Source organism: Condylostylus longicornis, unplaced genomic scaffold (genome assembly GCF_029603195.1).
Source record: "Condylostylus longicornis isolate FDR11 unplaced genomic scaffold, ASM2960319v2 ptg000160l, whole genome shotgun sequence".
NCBI classification, from domain to species: domain Eukaryota; kingdom Metazoa; phylum Arthropoda; class Insecta; order Diptera; family Dolichopodidae; genus Condylostylus; species Condylostylus longicornis.
The window spans coordinates 1,106,598-1,122,171 of NW_026578128.1; positions in this window are offsets into that span (position 1 = coordinate 1,106,598).

The window sequence follows — 15,574 nt, forward strand, 5'->3', positions numbered from 1 at the left end:
TATCATATATTGGCAGAATCTGTGCACTCCCAGTGATCACAAAAAACAGTTAAAATCGCTCTATCTCTTCTAGTTTAGCCAGAAAACGCATTTAAAGTTTTTCAAAAGTTTTTTTTAAATATCTCCAAAAATATTTTTGCTACAGCCTATTATCATATATTGGCAGAATCTGTGCACTCCCAGTGATCACAAAAAACAGTTAAAATCGCTCTATCTCTTCTAGTTTAGCCAGAAAACGCGTTTAAAGTTTTCCAAAAGTTTTTTTTAAATATCTCCAAAAATATTTTTGCTACAGCCTATTATAATATATTGGCAGAATCTGTGCACTCCCAGTGATCACAAAAAACAGTTAAAATCGCTCTATCTCTTCTAGTTTAGCCAGAAAACGCGTTTAAAGTTTTCCAAAAGTTTTTTTTAAATATCTCCAAAAATATTTTTGCTACAGCCTATTATCATATATTGGCAGACTCTGTGCACTACCAGTGATCACAGAAAACAGTTACAATCGCTCTATCTCTTCTAGTTTAGCCAGAAAAGGCATTTAAAGTTTTCCAAAAGTTTTTTTTAAATATCTCCAAAAATATTTTTGGTACAGCCCATTATCATATATTGGCAGAATCTGTGCACTACCAGTGATCACAAAAAACAGTTAAAATCGCTCTATCTCTTCTAGTTTAGCCAGAAAACGCATTTAAAGTTTTTCAAAAGTTTTTTTTAAATATCTCCAAAAATATTTTTGGTACAGCCCATTATCATATATTGGCAGAATCTGTGCACTACCAGTGATCACAAAAAACAGTTAAAATCGCTCTATCTCTTCTAGTTTAGCCAGAAAACGCGTTTAAAGTTTTCCAAAAGTTTTTTTTAAATATCTCCAAAAATATTTTTGCTACAGCTTATTATGATATATTGGCAGAATCTGTGCACTCCCAGTGATCACAAAAAACAGTTAAAATCGCTCTATCTCTTCTAGTTTAGCCAGAAAAGGCGTTTAAAGTTTTCCAAAAGTTTTTTTAAATATCTCCAAAAATATTTTTGGTACAGCCCATTATCATATATTGGCAGAATCTGTGCACTACCAGTGATCACAAAAAACAGTTAAAATCGCTCTATCTCTTCTAGTTTAGCCAGAAAACGCATTTAAAGTTTTTCAAAAGTTTTTTAAATATCTCCAAAAATATTTTTGGTACAGCCCATTATCATATATTGGCAGAATCTGTGCACTCCCAGTGATCACAAAAAACAGTTAAAATCGCTCTATCTCTTCTAGTTTAGCCAGAAAAGGCATTTAAAGTTTTCCAAAAGTTTTTTTTAAATATCTCCAAAAATATTTTTGATACAGCCCATTATCATATATTGGCAGAATCTGTGCACTACCAGTGATCACAAAAAACAGTTAAAATCGCTCTATCTCTTCTAGTTTAGCCAGAAAACGCGTTTAAAGTTTTCCAAAAGTTTTTTTTAAATATCTCCAAAAATATTTTTGCTACAGCCTATTATAATATATTGGCAGAATCTGTGCACTCCCAGTGATCACAAAAAACAGTTAAAATCGCTCTATCTCTTCTAGTTTAGCCAGAAAACGCGTTTAAAGTTTTCCAAAAGTTTTTTTTAAATATCTCCAAAAATATTTTTGCTACAGCCTATTATCATATATTGGCAGAATCTGTGCACTCCCAGTGATCACAAAAAACAGTTAAAATCGCTCTATCTCTTCTAGTTTAGCCAGAAAACGCGTTTAAAGTTTTCCAAAAGTTTTTTTTAAATATCTCCTAAAATATTTTTGCTACATCCCATTATCATATATTGGCAGAAACTGTGCACTACCAGTGATCACAAAAAACAGTTAAAACCGCTCTATCTCTTCTAGTTTAGCCAGAAAACGCGTTTAAAGTTTTCCAAAAGTTTTTTTTAAATATCTCCAAAAATATTTTTGCTACAGCCTATTATCATATATTGGCAGAATCTGTGCACTCCCAGTGATCACAAAAAACAGTTAAAATCGCTCTATCTCTTCTAGTTTAGCCAGAAAACGCGTTTAAAGTTTTCCAAAAGTTTTTTTTAAATATCTCCAAAAATATTTTTGCTACAGCCCATTATCATATATTGGCAGAATCTGTGCACTACCAGTGATCACAAAAAACAGTTAAAATCGCTCTATCTCTTCTAGTTTAGCCAGAAAACGCGTTTAAAGTTTTCCAAAAGTTTTTTTTAAATATCTCCAAAAATATTTTTGCTACAGCTTATTATCATATATTGGCAGAATCTGTGCACTACATTATCATATATTGGCAGAAACTGAGCACTACCAGTGATCACAAAAAACAGTTAAAATCGCTCTATCTCTTCTAGTTTAGCCAGAAAACGCGTTTAAAGTTTTTCAAAAGTTTTTTTTAAATATCTCCAAAAATATTTTTGGTACAGCCCATTATCATATATTGGCAGAATCTGTGCACTACCAGTGATCACAGAAAACAGTTACAATCGCTCTATCTCTTCTAGTTTAGCCAGAAAAGGCATTTAAAGTTTTCCAAAAGTTTTTTTTAAATATCTCCAAAAATATTTTTGGTACAGCCCATTATCATATATTGGCAGAATCTGTGCACTACCAGTGATCACAAAAAACAGTTAAAATCGCTCTATCTCTTCTAGTTTAGCCAGAAAACGCATTTAAAGTTTTTCAAAAGTTTTTTTTAAATATCTCCAAAAATATTTTTGGTACAGCCCATTATCATATATTGGCAGAATCTGTGCACTACCAGTGATCACAAAAAACAGTTAAAATCGCTCTATCTCTTCTAGTTTAGCCAGAAAACGCGTTTAAAGTTTTCCAAAAGTTTTTTTTAAATATCTCCAAAAATATTTTTGCTACAGCTTATTATGATATATTGGCAGAATCTGTGCACTCCCAGTGATCACAAAAAACAGTTAAAATCGCTCTATCTCTTCTAGTTTAGCCAGAAAAGGCGTTTAAAGTTTTCCAAAAGTTTTTTTTAAATATCTCCAAAAATATTTTTGGTACAGCCCATTATCATATATTGGCAGAATCTGTGCACTACCAGTGATCACAAAAAACAGTTAAAATCGCTCTATCTCTTCTAGTTTAGCCAGAAAACGCATTTAAAGTTTTTCAAAAGTTTTTTTCTAAATATCTCCAAAAATATTTTTGGTACAGCCCATTATCATATATTGGCAGAATCTGTGCACTACCAGTGATCACAAAAAACAGTTAAAATCGCTCTATCTCTTCTAGTTTAGCCAGAAAACGTGTTTAAAGTTTTCCAAAAGTTTTTTTTAAATATCTCCAAAAATATTTTTGCTGCAGCTTATTATGATATATTGGCAGAATCTGTGCACTCCCAGTGATCACAAAAAACAGTTAAAATCGCTCTATCTCTTCTAGTTTAGCCAGAAAAGGCGTTTAAAGTTTTCCAAAAGTTTTTTTAAATATCTCCAAAAATATTTTTGGTACAGCCCATTATCATATATTGGCAGAATCTGTGCACTACCAGTGATCACAAAAAACAGTTAAAATCGCTCTATCTCTTCTAGTTTAGCCAGAAAACGCGTTTAAAGTTTTCCAAAAGTTTTTTTTAAATATCTCCAAAAATTATTTGGTACAGCCCATTATCATATATTGGCAGAATCTGTGCACTACCAGTGATCACAAAAAACAGTTAAAATCGCTCTATCTCTTCTAGTTTAGCCAGAAAACGCGTTTAAAGTTTTTCAAAAGTTTTTTAAATATCTCCAAAAATATTTTTGGTACAGCCCATTATCATATATTGGCAGAATCTAAGCACTCCCAGTGATCACAAAAAACAGTTAAAATCGCTCTATCTCTTCTAGTTTAGCCAGAAAAGGCATTTAAAGTTTTCCAAAAGTTTTTTTTAAATATCTCCAAAAATATTTTTGATACAGCCCATTATCATATATTGGCAGAATCTGTGCACTACCAGTGATCACAAAAAACAGTTAAAATCGCTCTATCTCTTCTAGTTTAGCCAGAAAACGCATTTAAAGTTTTCCAAAAGTTTTTTTTAAATATCTCCAAAAATATTTTTGCTACAGCCTATTATCATATATTGGCAGAATCTGTGCACTCCCAGTGATCACAAAAAACAGTTAAAATCGCTCTATCTCTTCTAGTTTAGCCAGAAAACGCGTTTAAAGTTTTCCAAAAGTTTTTTTTAAATATCTCCTAAAATATTTTTGCTACATCCCATTATCATATATTGGCAGAAACTGTGCACTACCAGTGATCACAAAAAACAGTTAAAATCGCTCTATCTCTTCTAGTTTAGCCAGAAAACGCATTTAAAGTTTTCCAAAAGTTTTTTTTAAATATCTCCAAAAATATTTTTGCTACAGCTTATTATCATATATTGGCAGAATCTGTGCACTCCCAGTGATCACAAAAAACAGTTAAAATCGCTCTATCTCTTCTAGTTTAGCCAGAAAACGCGTTTAAAGTTTTCCAAAAGTTTTTTTTAAATATCTCCAAAAATATTTTTGCTACAGCCCATTATCATATATTGGCAGAATCTGTGCACTACCAGTGATCACAAAAAACAGTTAAAATCGCTCTATCTCTTCTAGTTTAGCCAGAAAACGCGTTTAAAGTTTTCCAAAAGTTTTTTTTAAATATCTCCAAAAATATTTTTGCTACAGCTTATTATCATATATTGGCAGAATCTGTGCACTACATTATCATATATTGGCAGAAACTGAGCACTCCCAGTGATCACAAAAAACAGTTAAAATTGCTCTATCTCTTCTAGTTTAGCCAGAAAACGCGTTTAAAGTTTTCCAAAAGTTTTTTTTAAATATCTCCAAAAATATTTTTGCTACAGCCTATTATAATATATTGGCAGAATCTGTGCACTCCCAGTGATCACAAAAAACAGTTAAAATCGCTCTATCTCTTCTAGTTTAGCCAGAAAACGCGTTTAAAGTTTTCCAAAAGTTTTTTTTAAATATCTCCTAAAATATTTTTGGTACAGCCCATTATCATATATTGGCACAATCTGTGCACTACCAGTGATCACAAAAAACAGTTAAAATCGCTCTATCTCTTCTAGTTTAGCCAGAAAACGCATTTAAAGTTTTTCAAAAGTTTTTTTTAAATATCTCCAAAAATATTTTTGGTGCAGCCCATTATCATATATTGGCAGAATCTGTGCACTCCCAGTGATCACAAAAAACAGTTAAAATCGCTCTATCTCTTCTAGTTTAGCCAGAAAACGCGTTTAAAGTTTTCCAAAAGTTTTTTTTAAATATCTCCTAAAATATTTTTGGTACAGCCCATTATCATATATTGGCACAATCTGTGCACTACCAGCGATCACAAAAAACAGTTAAAATCGCTCTATCTCTTCTAGTTTAGCCAGAAAACGCGTTTAAAGTTTTCCACAAGTTTTTTTTTAAATATCTCCAAAAATATTTTTGCTACAGCCTATTATCATATATTGGCAGAATCTGTGCACTCCCAGTGATCACAAAAAACAGTTAAAATCGCTCTATCTCTTCTAGTTTAGCCAGAAAACGCGTTTAAAGTTTTCCACAAGTTTTTTTTAAATATCTCCAAAAATATTTTTGCTACAGCCTTTTTTTAAATATCTCCAAAAAGTTTTTTTAAATATCTTTATAATTTTTAATAATTAAAGTTTTTTTAAATATCTCTAAAAATATTTTTGCTACAGCCTATTATAATATATTGGCAGAATCTGTGCACTCCCAGTGATCACAAAAAACAGTTAAAATCGCTCTATCTCTTCTAGTTTAGCCAGAAAACGCGTTTAAAGTTTTCCAAAAGTTTTTTTAAATATCTCCAAAAATATTTTTGCTACAGCCTATTATAATATATTGGCAGAATCTGTGCACTCCCAGTGATCACAAAAAACAGTTAAAATCTCTCTATCTTCTAGTTTAGCCAGAAAACGCGTTTAAAGTTTTCCAAAAGTTTTTTTAAATATCTCCAAAAATATTTTTGCTACAGCCTATTATCATATATTGGCAGACTCTGTGCACTACCAGTGATCACAAAAAACAGTTAAAATCGCTCTATCTCTTCTAGTTTAGCCAGAAAACGCGTTTAAAGTTTTCCAAAAGTTTTTTTTTAAATATCTCCAAAAATATTTTTGCTACAGCCTATTATCATATATTGGCAGAATCTGTGCACTCCCAGTGATCACAAAAAACAGTTAAAATCGCTCTATCTCTTCTAGTTTAGCCAGAAAACGCGTTTAAAGTTTTCCAAAAGTTTTTTTTAAATATCTCCTAAAATATTTTTGGTACAGCCCATTATCATATATTGGCACAATCTGTGCACTACCAGCGATCACAAAAAACAGTTAAAATCGCTCTATCTCTTCTAGTTTAGCCAGAAAACGCGTTTAAAGTTTTCCACAAGTTTTTTTTTAAATATCTCCAAAAATATTTTTGCTACAGCCTATTATCATATATTGGCAGAATCTGTGCACTCCCAGTGATCACAAAAAACAGTTAAAATCGCTCTATCTCTTCTAGTTTAGCCAGAAAACGCGTTTAAAGTTTTCCACAAGTTTTTTTTAAATATCTCCAAAAATATTTTTGCTACAGCCTTTTTTTAAATATCTCCAAAAAGTTTTTTTAAATATCTTTATAATTTTTAATAATTAAAGTTTTTTTAAATATCTCTAAAAATATTTTTGCTACAGCCTATTATAATATATTGGCAGAATCTGTGCACTCCCAGTGATCACAAAAAACAGTTAAAATCGCTCTATCTCTTCTAGTTTAGCCAGAAAACGCGTTTAAAGTTTTCCAAAAGTTTTTTTAAATATCTCCAAAAATATTTTTGCTACAGCCTATTATAATATATTGGCAGAATCTGTGCACTCCCAGTGATCACAAAAAACAGTTAAAATCTCTCTATCTTCTAGTTTAGCCAGAAAACGCGTTTAAAGTTTTCCAAAAGTTTTTTTAAATATCTCCAAAAATATTTTTGCTACAGCCTATTATCATATATTGGCAGACTCTGTGCACTCCCAGTGATCACAAAAAACAGTTAAAATCGCTCTATCTCTTCTAGTTTAGCCAGAAAACGCGTTTAAAGATTTCCAAAAGTTTTTTTTAAATATCTCCAAAAATATTTTTGCTACAGCCCATTTTCATATATTGGCAGAATCTGTGTCATCCCAGTGAATCCAAATCACTCCCAGTGATCACAAAAAACAGTTAAAATCGCTCTATCTCTTCTAGTTTAGCCAGAAAACGCGTTTAAAGTTTTCCAAATGTTTTTTTTTAAATATCTCCTAAAATATTTTTGGTACAGCCCATTTGGTACTACCAGTGATCACAAAAAACAGTTAAAATCGCTCTATCTCTTCTAGTTTAGCCAGAAAACGCGTTTAAAGTTTTCCAAATGTTTTTTTTAAATATCTCCTAAAATATTTTTGGTACAGCCCATTATCATATATTGGCAGAATCTGTGCACTCCCAGTGATCACAAAAAACAGGTAAAATCGCTCTATCTCTTCTAGTTTAGCCAGAAAACGCGTTTAAAGTTTTCCAAAAGTTTTTTTTAAATATCTCCAAAAATATTTTTGCTACAGCCCATTATCATATATTGGCAGAATCTGTGCACTACCAGTGATCACAAAAAACAGTTAAAATCGCTCTATCTCTTCTAGTTTAGCCAGAAAACGCGTTTAAAGTTTTCCAAAAGTTTTTTTTAAATATCTCCAAAAATATTTTTGCTACAGCCCATTATCATATATTGGCAGAATCTGTGCACTCCCAGTGATCACAAAAAACAGTTAAAATCGCTCTATCTCTTCTAGTTTAGCCAGAAAACGCGTTTAAAGTTTTCCAAAAGTTTTTTTTAAATATCTCCAAAAATATTTTTGCTACAGCCTATTATCATATATTGGCAGAATCTGTGCACTACCAGTGATCACAAAAAACAGTTAAAATCGCTCTATCTCTTCTAGTTTAGCCAGAAAACGCATTTAAAGTTTTCCAAAAGTTTTTGTTAAATATCTCCAAAAATATTTTTGCTACAGCCTATTATCATATATTGGCAGAATCTGTGCACTCCCAGTGATCACAAAAAACAGTTAAAATCGCTCTACTCTTCTAGTTTAGCCAGAAAACGCATTTAAAGTTTTTCAAAAGTTTTTTTTAAATATCTCCAAAAATATTTTTGGTACAGCCTATTATCATATATTGGCAGAATCTGTGCACTACCAGTGATCACAAAAAACAGTTAAAATCGCTCTATCTCTTCTAGTTTAGCCAGAAAACGCATTTAAAGTTTTTCAAAAGTTTTTTTTAAATATCTCCAAAAATATTTTTGGTACAGCCTATTATCATATATTGGCAGAATCTGTGCACTCAAAAAAACAGTTAAAATCGCTCTATCTCTTCTAGTTTAGCCAGAAAACGCATTTAAAGTTTTTCAAAAGTTTTTTTTAAATATCTCCAAAAATATTTTTGCTACAGCTTATTATGATATATTGGCAGAATCTGTGCACTCCCAGTAATCACAAAAAACAGTTAAAATCGCTCTATCTCTTTTAGTTTAGCCAGAAAACGCATTTAAAGTTTTCCACAAGTTTTTTTTAAATATCTCCAAAAATATTTATGCTACAGCCTATTATCATATATTGGCAGAATCTGTGCACTCCCAGTGATCACAAAAAACAGTTAAAATCGCTCTATCTCTTCTAGTTTAGCCAGAAAACGCGTTTAAAGTTTTTCAAAAGTTTTTTTTAAATATCTCCTAAAATATTTTTGGTACAGCCCATTATCATATATTGGCACAATCTGTGCACTACCAGTGATCACAAAAAACAGTTAAAATCGCTCTATCTCTTCTAGTTTAGCCAGAAAACGCATTTAAAGTTTTCCAAAAGTTTTTTTTAAATATCTCCAAAAATATTTTTGCTACAGCCCATTATCATATATTGGCAGAATCTGTGCACTCCCAGTGATCACAAAAAACAGTTAAAATCGCTCTATCTCTTCTAGTTTAGCCAGAAAACGCATTTAAAGTTTTCCAAAAGTTTTTTTTAAATATCTCCAAAAATGTTTTTGCTACAGCCCATTATCATATATTGGCAGAATCTGTGCACTCCCAGTGATCACAAAAAACAGTTAAAATCGCTCTATCTCTTCTAGTTTAGCCAGAAAACGCGTTTAAAGTTTTCCAAAAGTTTTTTTTAAATATCTCCAAAAATATTTTTGCTACAGCCTATTATCATATATTGGCAGAATCTGTGCACTCCCAGTGATCACAAAAAACAGTTAAAATCGCTCTATCTCTTCTAGTTTAGCCAGAAAACGCATTTAAAGTTTTTCAAAAGTTTTTTTTAAATATCTCCAAAAATATTTTTGCTACAGCTTATTATGATATATTGGCAGAATCTGTGCACTCCCAGTGATCACAAAAAACAGTTAAAATCGCTCTATCTCTTCTAGTTTAGCCAGAAAACGCATTTAAAGTTTTCCAAAAGTTTTTTTTAAATATCTCCAAAAATATTTTTGCTACAGCCTATTATCATATATTGGCAGAATCTGTGCACTCCCAGTGATCACAAAAAACAGTTAAAATCGCTCTATCTCTTCTAGTTTAGCCAGAAAACGCATTTAAAGTTTTTCAAAAGTTTTTTTTAAATATCTCCAAAAATATTTTTGCTACAGCCTATTATCATATATTGGCAGAATCTGTGCACTCCCAGTGATCACAAAAAACAGTTAAAATCGCTCTATCTCTTCTAGTTTAGCCAGAAAACGCATTTAAAGTTTTCCAAAAGTTTTTTTTAAATATCTCCGAAAATATTTTTGCTACAGCCCATTATCATATATTGGCAGAATCTGTGCACTCCCAGTGATCACAAAAAACAGTTAAAATCGCTCTATCTCTTCTAGTTTAGCCAGAAAACGCGTTTTCTGGCTAAACTAGAAACTTTAAAGTTTTCCAAAAGTTTTTTTTAAATATCTCCAAAAATATTTTTGCTACAGCCTATTATCATATATTGGCAGAATCTGTGCACTCCCAGTGATCACAAAAAACAGTTAAAATCGCTCTATCTCTTCTAGTTTAGCCAGAAAACGCATTTAAAGTTTTCCAAAAGTTTTTTTTAAATATCTCCAAAAATATTTTTGCTACAGCCTATTATCATATATTGGCAGAATCTGTGCACTCCCAGTGATCACAAAAAACAGTTAAAATCGCTCTATCTCTTCTAGTTTAGCCAGAAAACGCGTTTAAAGTTTTCCAAAAGTTTTTTTTTAAATATCTCCTAAAATATTTTTGGTACAGCCCATTATCATATATTGGCACAATCTGTGCACTACCAGTGATCACAAAAAACAGTTAAAATTGCTCTATCTCTTCTAGTTTAGCCAGAAAACGCATTTAAAGTTTTCCAAAAGTTTTTTTTAAATATCTCCAAAAATATTTTTGCTACAGCCCATTATCATATATTGGCAGAATCTGTGCACTCCCAGTGATCACAAAAAACAGTTAAAATCGCTCTATCTCTTCTAGTTTAGCCAGAAAACGCATTTAAAGTTTTCCAAAAGTTTTTTTTAAATATCTCCAAAAATATTTTTGCTACAGCCCATTATCATATATTGGCAGAATCTGTGCACTCCCAGTGATCACAAAAAACAGTTAAAATCGCTCTATCTCTTCTAGTTTAGCCAGAAAACGCGTTTAAAGTTTTCCAAAAGTTTTTTTTAAATATCTCCAAAAATATTTTTGCTACAGCCTATTATCATATATTGGCAGAATCTGTGCACTCCCAGTGATCACAAAAAACAGTTAAAATCGCTCTATCTCTTCTAGTTTTGCCAGAAAACGCATTTAAAGTTTTCCAAAAGTTTTTTTTAAATATCTCCAAAAATATTTTTGCTACAGCCTATTATCATATATTGGCAGAATCTGTGCACTCCCAGTGATCACAAAAAACAGTTAAAATCGCTCTATCTCTTCTAGTTTTGCCAGAAAACGCATTTAAAGTTTTCCAAAAGTTTTTTTTAAATATCTCCAAAAATATTTTTGCTACAGCCTATTATCATATATTGGCAGAATCTGTGCACTCCCAGTGATCACAAAAAACAGTTAAAATCGCTCTATCTCTTCTAGTTTAGCCAGAAAACGCATTTAAAGTTTTCCAAAAGTTTTTTTTAAATATCTCCAAAAATATTTTTGCTACAGCCTATTATAATATATTGGCAGAATCTGTGCACTCCCAGTGATCACAAAAAACAGTTAAAATCGCTCTATCTCTTCTAGTTTAGCCAGAAAACGCATTTAAAGTTTTTCAAAAGTTTTTTTTAAATATCTCCAAAAATATTTTTGCTACAGCCCATTATCATATATATATTGGCAGAATCTGTGCACTCCCAGTGATCACAAAAAACAGTTAAAATCGCTCTATCTCTTCTAGTTTAGCCAGAAAACGCGTTTAAAGTTTTCCAAAAGTTTTTTTTAAATATCTCCTAAAATATTTTTGGTACAGCCCATTATCATATTTTGGCACAATCTGTGCACTACCAGTGATCACAAAAAACAGTTAAAATCGCTCTATCTCTTCTAGTTTAGCCAGAAAACGCGTTTAAAGTTTTCCAAAAGTTTTTTTTAAATATCTCCTAAAATATTTTTGGTACAGCCTATTATCATATATTGGCAGAATCTGTGCACTCAAAAAAACAGTTAAAATCGCTCTATCTCTTCTAGTTTAGCCAGAAAACGCATTTAAAGTTTTTCAAAAGTTTTTTTTAAATATCTCCAAAAATATTTTTGCTACAGCTTATTATGATATATTGGCAGAATCTGTGCACTCCCAGTAATCACAAAAAACAGTTAAAATCGCTCTATCTCTTCTAGTTTAGCCAGAAAACGCATTTAAAGTTTTTCAAAAGTTTTTTTTAAATATCTCCAAAAATATTTTTGCTACAGCCTATTATCATATATTGGCAGAATCTGTGCACTCCCAGTGATCACAAAAAACAGTTAAAATCGCTCTATCTCTTCTAGTTTAGCCAGAAAACGCGTTTAAAGTTTTCCAAAAGTTTTTTTTAAATATCTCCAAAAATATTTTTGCTACAGCCTATTATCATATATTGGCAGAATCTGTGCACTCCCAGTGATCACAAAAAACAGTTAAAATCGCTCTATCTCTTCTAGTTTAGCCAGAAAACGCGTTTAAAGTTTTCCACAAGTTTTTTTTTAAATATCTCCAAAAATATTTTTGCTACAGCCTATTATAATATATTGGCAGAATCTGTGCACTCCCAGTGATCACAAAAAACAGTTAAAATCGCTCTATCTCTTCTAGTTTAGCCAGAAAACGCGTTTAAAGTTTTCCAAAAGTTTTTTTTAAATTGGTACAGCCCATTATCATATATTGGCACAATCTGTGCACTACCAGTGATCACAAAAAACAGTTAAAATCGTTCTATCTCTTCTAGTTTAGCCAGAAAACGCTTTTAAAGTTTTCCAAAAGTTTTTTTTAAATATCTCCAAAAATATTTTTGCTACAGCCCATTATCATATATTGGCAGAATCTGTGCACTCCCAGTGATCACAAAAAACAGTTAAAATCGCTCTATCTCTTCTAGTTTAGCCAGAAAACGCATTTAAAGTTTTCCAAAAGTTTTTTTTAAATATCTCCGAAAATATTTTTGCTACAGCCCATTATCATATATTGGCAGAATCTGTGCACTCCCAGTGATCACAAAAAACAGTTAAAATCGCTCTATCTCTTCTAGTTTAGCCAGAAAACGCGTTTAAAGTTTTCCAAAAGTTTTTTTTAAATATCTCCAAAAATATTTTTGCTACAGCCTATTATCATATATTGGCAGAATCTGTGCACTCCCAGTGATCACAAAAAACAGTTAAAATCGCTCTATCTCTTCTAGTTTAGCCAGAAAACGCATTTAAAGTTTTTCAAAAGTTTTTTTTAAATATCTCCAAAAATATTTTTGCTACAGCCCATTATCATATATTGGCACAATCTGTGCACTACCAGTGATCACAAAAAACAGTTAAAATCGCTCTATCTCTTCTAGTTTAGCCAGAAAACGCGTTTAAAGTTTTCCACAAGTTTTTTTTTAAATATCTCCAAAAATATTTTTGCTACAGCCTATTATCATATATTGGCAGAATCTGTGCACTCCCAGTGATCACAAAAAACCGTTAAAATCGCTCTATCTCTTCTAGTTTAGCCAGAAAACGCGTTTAAAGTTTTCCAAAAGTTTTTTTTAAATATCTCCTAAAATATTTTTGGTACAGCCCATTATCATATATTGGCACAATCTGTGCACTACCAGTGATCACAAAAAACAGTTAAAATCGCTCTATCTCTTCTAGTTTAGCCAGAAAACGCATTTAAAGTTTTCCAAAAGTTTTTTTTAAATATCTCCAAAAATATTTTTGCTACAGCCCATTATCATATATTGGCAGAATCTGTGCACTCCCAGTGATCACAAAAAACAGTTAAAATCGCTCTATCTCTTCTAGTTTAGCCAGAAAACGCATTTAAAGTTTTCCAAAAGTTTTTTTTAAATATCTCCAAAAATATTTTTGCTACAGCCCATTATCATATATTGGCAGAATCTGTGCACTCCCAGTGATCACAAAAAACAGTTAAAATCGCTCTATCTCTTCTAGTTTAGCCAGAAAACGCGTTTAAAGTTTTCCAAAAGTTTTTTTTAAATATCTCCAAAAATATTTTTGCTACAGCCTATTATCATATATTGGCAGAATCTGTGCACTCCCAGTGATCACAAAAAACAGTTAAAATCGCTCTATCTCTTCTAGTTTAGCCAGAAAACGCATTTAAAGTTTTCCAAAAGTTTTTTTTAAATATCTCCAAAAATATTTTTGCTACAGCCTATTATCATATATTGGCAGAATCTGTGCACTCCCAGTGATCACAAAAAACAGTTAAAATCGCTCTATCTCTTCTAGTTTAGCCAGAAAACGCATTTAAAGTTTTCCACAAGTTTTTTTTTAAATATCTCCAAAAATATTTTTGCTACAGCCTATTATCATATATTGGCAGAATCTGTGCACTCCCAGTGATCACAAAAAACAGTTAAAATCGCTCTATCTCTTCTAGTTTAGCCAGAAAACGCATTTAAAGTTTTCCACAAGTTTTTTTTAAATATCTCCAAAAATATTTTTGGTACAGCCCATTATCATATTTTGGCACAATCTGTGCACTACCAGTGATCACAAAAAACAGTTAAAATCGCTCTATCTCTTCTAATTTAGCCAGAAAACTCATTTAAAGTTTTTCAAAAGTTTTTTTTAAATATCTCCAAAAATATTTTTGCTACAGCCCATTATCATATATATATTGGCAGAATCTGTGCACTCCCAGTGATCACAAAAAACAGTTAAAATCGCTCTATCTCTTCTAGTTTAGCCAGAAAACGCATTTAAAGTTTTTCAAAAGTTTTTTTTAAATATCTCAAAAAATATTTTTGCTACAGCCTATTATCATATATTGGCAGAATCTGTGCACTACCAGTGATCACAAAAAACAGTTAAAATCGCTCTATCTCTTCTAGTTTAGCCAGAAAACGCGTTTAAAGTTTTCCAAAAGTTTTTTTAAATATCTCCAAAAATATTTTTGCTACAGCCTTTTATAATATATTGGCAGAATCTGTGCACTCCCAGTGATCACAAAAAACAGTTAAAATCGCTCTATCTCTTCTAGTTTAGCCAGAAAACGCGTTTAAAGTTTTCCAAAAGTTTTTTTAAATATCTCCAAAAATATTTTTGCTACAGCCTATTATAATATATTGGCAGAATCTGTGCACTCCCAGTGATCACAAAAAACAGTTAAAATCGCTCTATCTCTTCTAGTTTAGCCAGAAAACGCGTTTAAAGTTTTCCAAAAGTTTTTTTTAAATATCTCCAAAAATATTTTTGCTACAGCCTATTATCATATATTAGCAGACTCTGTGCACTACCAGTGATCACAAAAAACAGTTAAAATCGCTCAATCTCTTCTAGTTTAGCCAGAAAACGCGTTTAAAGTTTTCCACGAGTTTTTTTAAATATCTCCAAAAATATTTTTGCTACAGCCTATTATAATATATTGGCAGAATTTGTGCACTCCCAGTGATCACAAAAAACAGTTAAAATCGCTCTATCTCTTCTAGTTTAGCCAGAAAACGCGTTTAAAGTTTTCCAAAAGTTTTTTTTAAATATCTCCTAAAATATTTTTGGTACAGCCCATTATCATATATTGGCACAATCTGTGCACTACCAGTGATCACAAAAAACAGTTAAAATCGCTCTATCTCTTCTAGTTTAGCCAGAAAACGCATTTAAAGTTTTCCAAAAGTTTTTTTTAAATATCTCCAAAAATATTTTTGCTACAGCCCATTATCATATATTGGCAGAATCTGTGCACTCCCAGTGATCACAAAAAACAGTTAAAATCGCTCTATCTCTTCTAGTTTAGCCAGAAAACGCATTTAAAGTTTTCCAAAAGTTTTTTTTAAATATCTCCAAAAATATTTTTGCTACAGCCCATTATCATATATTGGCAGAATCTGTGCACTCCCA